This window comes from Schistocerca cancellata, unplaced genomic scaffold (assembly GCF_023864275.1).
Source record: "Schistocerca cancellata isolate TAMUIC-IGC-003103 unplaced genomic scaffold, iqSchCanc2.1 HiC_scaffold_46, whole genome shotgun sequence".
Taxonomy (NCBI): domain Eukaryota; kingdom Metazoa; phylum Arthropoda; class Insecta; order Orthoptera; family Acrididae; genus Schistocerca; species Schistocerca cancellata.
This window is the reverse complement of record NW_026046110.1, coordinates 27,322-33,692: the sequence shown is the minus strand read 5'-3', so window position 1 is coordinate 33,692 and position 6,371 is coordinate 27,322. Positions and strand designations below refer to the sequence as shown.

The following is a 6,371-nucleotide window of genomic DNA, read 5'->3' as shown; positions in this document are numbered from 1 at the left end:
CTCTTGCCAGCCCTCTTCCCATACCACCTTTCTGTCGTGACAAAGAGACTTCCTCAAGCATTTTAAACGGCCGTCAGGTACGAAACTGCAATAATTAACTCAGTTTGAAGGAGAATGTGCTAACCAAGTTTGCCAGGAAGTCTTTGAAAACGACAAAACACTACGAATCGGGCGGTATGCTCCGAAATACGTTAGCGCCTATCGTTCTGCAGCGGCGTGCAGCTCCAAATTCGATTTGTAATCATAAATTTATTCTTTTGTCGTCTCGCCTCCTCCCGCAGACGTTTCTCGCGCTTGTGCTGTCATATGGACCGCGACCCGAGCGGCAGCGAGCGGCAGTCGAGCAAAGTCGGGACAAGTCGGGACGGGAGGGGGGGACAGGCGCGAATGCAAATGCACCGCGCAAATTACGCAAATATCTGGAAGCGCGGCGTGTGTCAGCCAGGTGAGAAAGCCTCCGTCGGTCCAGCAGGACACTGCCACACCCCGCGGCCACACGCACCAAACGAATGACAGGCGGTGCACCGAGCAGCTGTGTTGTGCGCCGCACCTACGCTCGGCAGTCTCCTATGAGACGCCGAGCCGAGCGCGCACTCCGCGCCACCTTCGAGGTGGAAGGACGTGCTTTGCGTCAAATGTGCCACGGAAAGCGGCGATTGCGTGTGTTGCGAGAAGAGGCGAATGCCTCTTGTGTGGTGCGGCTACAGTATAAGGACGCCAACGGCCATACCATGTTGAATACACCGGTTCTCGTCCGATCACCGAAGTTAAGCAACATCGGGCCCGGTTAGTACTTGGATGGGTGACCGCCTGGGAACACCGGGTGCTGTTGGCTCTATCTCATTTTTTCATTTTTACGTCGCTGCACCTGCCAGCCCTCTTTTCATACTAACTTTCAGGTGTTGACAAAGATGCTTCCACAAGCATTTTAAACTACTGTATCAAACGTAGGATACGAAATTACAGTAATGAACTCAGTTTCAGCAAGAATGCGCGGAAGAAGAGTGCTACAACGCCTCGGAAATAACAACACACTACGAATCGACAGATGAGTTTTGAAATACGTCAGGGCCTACTGTTTTGTAGCAGTGCTAAATTCCACAATGTAAATAAACAAAAAAAAAAAAAAAGAAATAAAATCTTCCGTTCTCGTCCGATCACCGATGTGAAGCAACAACGGTAGTACTCGTATGGATGAGCGCCTGGGAACTCTGGCTGCCTTCATTTATCGCTTTTTAGTCGCTACTCTTGCCAGCCCTCTTCCCATACCACCTTTCTGTCGTGACAAAGAGACTTCCTCAAGCATTTTAAACGGCCGTCAGGTACGAAACTGCAATAATTAACTCAGTTTGAAGGAGAATGTGCTAACCAAGTTTGCCAGGAAGTCTTTGAAAACGACAAAACACTACGAATCGGGCGGTATGCTCCGAAATACGTTAGCGCCTATCGTTCTGCAGCGGCGTGCAGCTCCAAATTCGATTTGTAATCATAAATTTATTCTTTTGTCGTCTCGCCTCCTCCCGCAGACGTTTCTCGCGCTTGTGCTGTCATATGGACCGCGACCCGAGCGGCAGCGAGCGGCAGTCGAGCAAAGTCGGGACAAGTCGGGACGGGAGGGGGGGACAGGCGCGAATGCAAATGCACCGCGCAAATTACGCAAATATCTGGAAGCGCGGCGTGTGTCAGCCAGGTGAGAAAGCCTCCGTCGGTCCAGCAGGACACTGCCACACCCCGCGGCCACACGCACCAAACGAATGACAGGCGGTGCACCGAGCAGCTGTGTTGTGCGCCGCACCTACGCTCGGCAGTCTCCTATGAGACGCCGAGCCGAGCGCGCACTCCGCGCCACCTTCGAGGTGGAAGGACGTGCTTTGCGTCAAATGTGCCACGGAAAGCGGCGATTGCGTGTGTTGCGAGAAGAGGCGAATGCCTCTTGTGTGGTGCGGCTACAGTATAAGGACGCCAACGGCCATACCATGTTGAATACACCGGTTCTCGTCCGATCACCGAAGTTAAGCAACATCGGGCCCGGTTAGTACTTGGATGGGTGACCGCCTGGGAACACCGGGTGCTGTTGGCTCTATCTCATTTTTTCATTTTTACGTCGCTGCACCTGCCAGCCCTCTTTTCATACTAACTTTCAGGTGTTGACAAAGATGCTTCCACAAGCATTTTAAACTACTGTATCAAACGTAGGATACGAAATTACAGTAATGAACTCAGTTTCAGCAAGAATGCGCGGAAGAAGAGTGCTACAACGCCTCGGAAATAACAACACACTACGAATCGACAGATGAGTTTTGAAATACGTCAGGGCCTACTGTTTTGTAGCAGTGCTAAATTCCACAATGTAAATAAACAAAAAAAAAAAAAAAAGAAATAAAATCTTCCGTTCTCGTCCGATCACCGATGTGAAGCAACAACGGTAGTACTCGTATGGATGAGCGCCTGGGAACTCTGGCTGCCTTCATTTATCGCTTTTTAGTCGCTACTCTTGCCAGCCCTCTTCCCATACCACCTTTCTGTCGTGACAAAGAGACTTCCTCAAGCATTTTAAACGGCCGTCAGGTACGAAACTGCAATAATTAACTCAGTTTGAAGGAGAATGTGCTAACCAAGTTTGCCAGGAAGTCTTTGAAAACGACAAAACACTACGAATCGGGCGGTATGCTCCGAAATACGTTAGCGCCTATCGTTCTGCAGCGGCGTGCAGCTCCAAATTCGATTTGTAATCATAAATTTATTCTTTTGTCGTCTCGCCTCCTCCCGCAGACGTTTCTCGCGCTTGTGCTGTCATATGGACCGCGACCCGAGCGGCAGCGAGCGGCAGTCGAGCAAAGTCGGGACAAGTCGGGACGGGAGGGGGGGACAGGCGCGAATGCAAATGCACCGCGCAAATTACGCAAATATCTGGAAGCGCGGCGTGTGTCAGCCAGGTGAGAAAGCCTCCGTCGGTCCAGCAGGACACTGCCACACCCCGCGGCCCACACGCACCAAACGAATGACAGGCGGTGCACCGAGCAGCTGTGTTGTGCGCCGCACCTACGCTCGGCAGTCTCCTATGAGACGCCGAGCCGAGCGCGCACTCCGCGCCACCTTCGAGGTGGAAGGACGTGCTTTGCGTCAAATGTGCCACGGAAAGCGGCGATTGCGTGTGTTGCGAGAAGAGGCGAATGCCTCTTGTGTGGTGCGGCTACAGTATAAGGACGCCAACGGCCATACCATGTTGAATACACCGGTTCTCGTCCGATCACCGAAGTTAAGCAACATCGGGCCCGGTTAGTACTTGGATGGGTGACCGCCTGGGAACACCGGGTGCTGTTGGCTCTATCTCATTTTTTCATTTTTACGTCGCTGCACCTGCCAGCCCTCTTTTCATACTAACTTTCAGGTGTTGACAAAGATGCTTCCACAAGCATTTTAAACTACTGTATCAAACGTAGGATACGAAATTACAGTAATGAACTCAGTTTCAGCAAGAATGCGCGGAAGAAGAGTGCTACAACGCCTCGGAAATAACAACACACTACGAATCGACAGATGAGTTTTGAAATACGTCAGGGCCTACTGTTTTGTAGCAGTGCTAAATTCCACAATGTAAATAAACAAAAAAAAAAAAAAAGAAATAAAATCTTCCGTTCTCGTCCGATCACCGATGTGAAGCAACAACGGTAGTACTCGTATGGATGAGCGCCTGGGAACTCTGGCTGCCTTCATTTATCGCTTTTTAGTCGCTACTCTTGCCAGCCCTCTTCCCATACCACCTTTCTGTCGTGACAAAGAGACTTCCTCAAGCATTTTAAACGGCCGTCAGGTACGAAACTGCAATAATTAACTCAGTTTGAAGGAGAATGTGCTAACCAAGTTTGCCAGGAAGTCTTTGAAAACGACAAAACACTACGAATCGGGCGGTATGCTCCGAAATACGTTAGCGCCTATCGTTCTGCAGCGGCGTGCAGCTCCAAATTCGATTTGTAATCATAAATTTATTCTTTTGTCGTCTCGCCTCCTCCCGCAGACGTTTCTCGCGCTTGTGCTGTCATATGGACCGCGACCCGAGCGGCAGCGAGCGGCAGTCGAGCAAAGTCGGGACAAGTCGGGACGGGAGGGGGGGACAGGCGCGAATGCAAATGCACCGCGCAAATTACGCAAATATCTGGAAGCGCGGCGTGTGTCAGCCAGGTGAGAAAGCCTCCGTCGGTCCAGCAGGACACTGCCACACCCCGCGGCCACACGCACCAAACGAATGACAGGCGGTGCACCGAGCAGCTGTGTTGTGCGCCGCACCTACGCTCGGCAGTCTCCTATGAGACGCCGAGCCGAGCGCGCACTCCGCGCCACCTTCGAGGTGGAAGGACGTGCTTTGCGTCAAATGTGCCACGGAAAGCGGCGATTGCGTGTGTTGCGAGAAGAGGCGAATGCCTCTTGTGTGGTGCGGCTACAGTATAAGGACGCCAACGGCCATACCATGTTGAATACACCGGTTCTCGTCCGATCACCGAAGTTAAGCAACATCGGGCCCGGTTAGTACTTGGATGGGTGACCGCCTGGGAACACCGGGTGCTGTTGGCTCTATCTCATTTTTTCATTTTTACGTCGCTGCACCTGCCAGCCCTCTTTTCATACTAACTTTCAGGTGTTGACAAAGATGCTTCCACAAGCATTTTAAACTACTGTATCAAACGTAGGATACGAAATTACAGTAATGAACTCAGTTTCAGCAAGAATGCGCGGAAGAAGAGTGCTACAACGCCTCGGAAATAACAACACACTACGAATCGACAGATGAGTTTTGAAATACGTCAGGGCCTACTGTTTTGTAGCAGTGCTAAATTCCACAATGTAAATAAACAAAAAAAAAAAAAAAGAAATAAAATCTTCCGTTCTCGTCCGATCACCGATGTGAAGCAACAACGGTAGTACTCGTATGGATGAGCGCCTGGGAACTCTGGCTGCCTTCATTTATCGCTTTTTAGTCGCTACTCTTGCCAGCCCTCTTCCCATACCACCTTTCTGTCGTGACAAAGAGACTTCCTCAAGCATTTTAAACGGCCGTCAGGTACGAAACTGCAATAATTAACTCAGTTTGAAGGAGAATGTGCTAACCAAGTTTGCCAGGAAGTCTTTGAAAACGACAAAACACTACGAATCGGGCGGTATGCTCCGAAATACGTTAGCGCCTATCGTTCTGCAGCGGCGTGCAGCTCCAAATTCGATTTGTAATCATAAATTTATTCTTTTGTCGTCTCGCCTCCTCCCGCAGACGTTTCTCGCGCTTGTGCTGTCATATGGACCGCGACCCGAGCGGCAGCGAGCGGCAGTCGAGCAAAGTCGGGACAAGTCGGGACGGGAGGGGGGGACAGGCGCGAATGCAAATGCACCGCGCAAATTACGCAAATATCTGGAAGCGCGGCGTGTGTCAGCCAGGTGAGAAAGCCTCCGTCGGTCCAGCAGGACACTGCCACACCCCGCGGCCACACGCACCAAACGAATGACAGGCGGTGCACCGAGCAGCTGTGTTGTGCGCCGCACCTACGCTCGGCAGTCTCCTATGAGACGCCGAGCCGAGCGCGCACTCCGCGCCACCTTCGAGGTGGAAGGACGTGCTTTGCGTCAAATGTGCCACGGAAAGCGGCGATTGCGTGTGTTGCGAGAAGAGGCGAATGCCTCTTGTGTGGTGCGGCTACAGTATAAGGACGCCAACGGCCATACCATGTTGAATACACCGGTTCTCGTCCGATCACCGAAGTTAAGCAACATCGGGCCCGGTTAGTACTTGGATGGGTGACCGCCTGGGAACACCGGGTGCTGTTGGCTCTATCTCATTTTTTCATTTTTACGTCGCTGCACCTGCCAGCCCTCTTTTCATACTAACTTTCAGGTGTTGACAAAGATGCTTCCACAAGCATTTTAAACTACTGTATCAAACGTAGGATACGAAATTACAGTAATGAACTCAGTTTCAGCAAGAATGCGCGGAAGAAGAGTGCTACAACGCCTCGGAAATAACAACACACTACGAATCGACAGATGAGTTTTGAAATACGTCAGGGCCTACTGTTTTGTAGCAGTGCTAAATTCCACAATGTAAATAAACAAAAAAAAAAAAAAAGAAATAAAATCTTCCGTTCTCGTCCGATCACCGATGTGAAGCAACAACGGTAGTACTCGTATGGATGAGCGCCTGGGAACTCTGGCTGCCTTCATTTATCGCTTTTTAGTCGCTACTCTTGCCAGCCCTCTTCCCATACCACCTTTCTGTCGTGACAAAGAGACTTCCTCAAGCATTTTAAACGGCCGTCAGGTACGAAACTGCAATAATTAACTCAGTTTGAAGGAGAATGTGCTAACCAAGTTTGCCAGGAAGTCTT

General features: G+C 50.8%; 5 non-coding genes across 5 annotated transcripts; all 5 read left to right on the top strand.

The window, feature by feature from the left end:
• The first annotated feature begins 716 nt into the window (after positions 1-716).
• LOC126110948 (5S ribosomal RNA) lies at positions 717-835 on the top strand. The gene has a single exon (XR_007524035.1). It is a non-coding gene; the product is annotated as a 5S ribosomal RNA (ribosomal RNA).
• Positions 836-1,961: 1,126 nt separating this feature from the next.
• LOC126110947 (5S ribosomal RNA) lies at positions 1,962-2,080 on the top strand. The gene has a single exon (XR_007524034.1). It is a non-coding gene; the product is annotated as a 5S ribosomal RNA (ribosomal RNA).
• A 1,128-nt stretch (positions 2,081-3,208) lies between these two features.
• Positions 3,209-3,327, top strand: LOC126110945 (5S ribosomal RNA). Its single transcript, XR_007524032.1, has one exon. It is a non-coding gene; the product is annotated as a 5S ribosomal RNA (ribosomal RNA).
• A 1,126-nt stretch (positions 3,328-4,453) lies between these two features.
• On the top strand, positions 4,454-4,572 carry LOC126110943 (5S ribosomal RNA). The gene has a single exon (XR_007524031.1). It is a non-coding gene; the product is annotated as a 5S ribosomal RNA (ribosomal RNA).
• A 1,126-nt stretch (positions 4,573-5,698) lies between these two features.
• On the top strand, positions 5,699-5,817 carry LOC126110942 (5S ribosomal RNA). Its single transcript, XR_007524030.1, has one exon. It is a non-coding gene; the product is annotated as a 5S ribosomal RNA (ribosomal RNA).
• Positions 5,818-6,371: the final 554 nt, after the last annotated feature.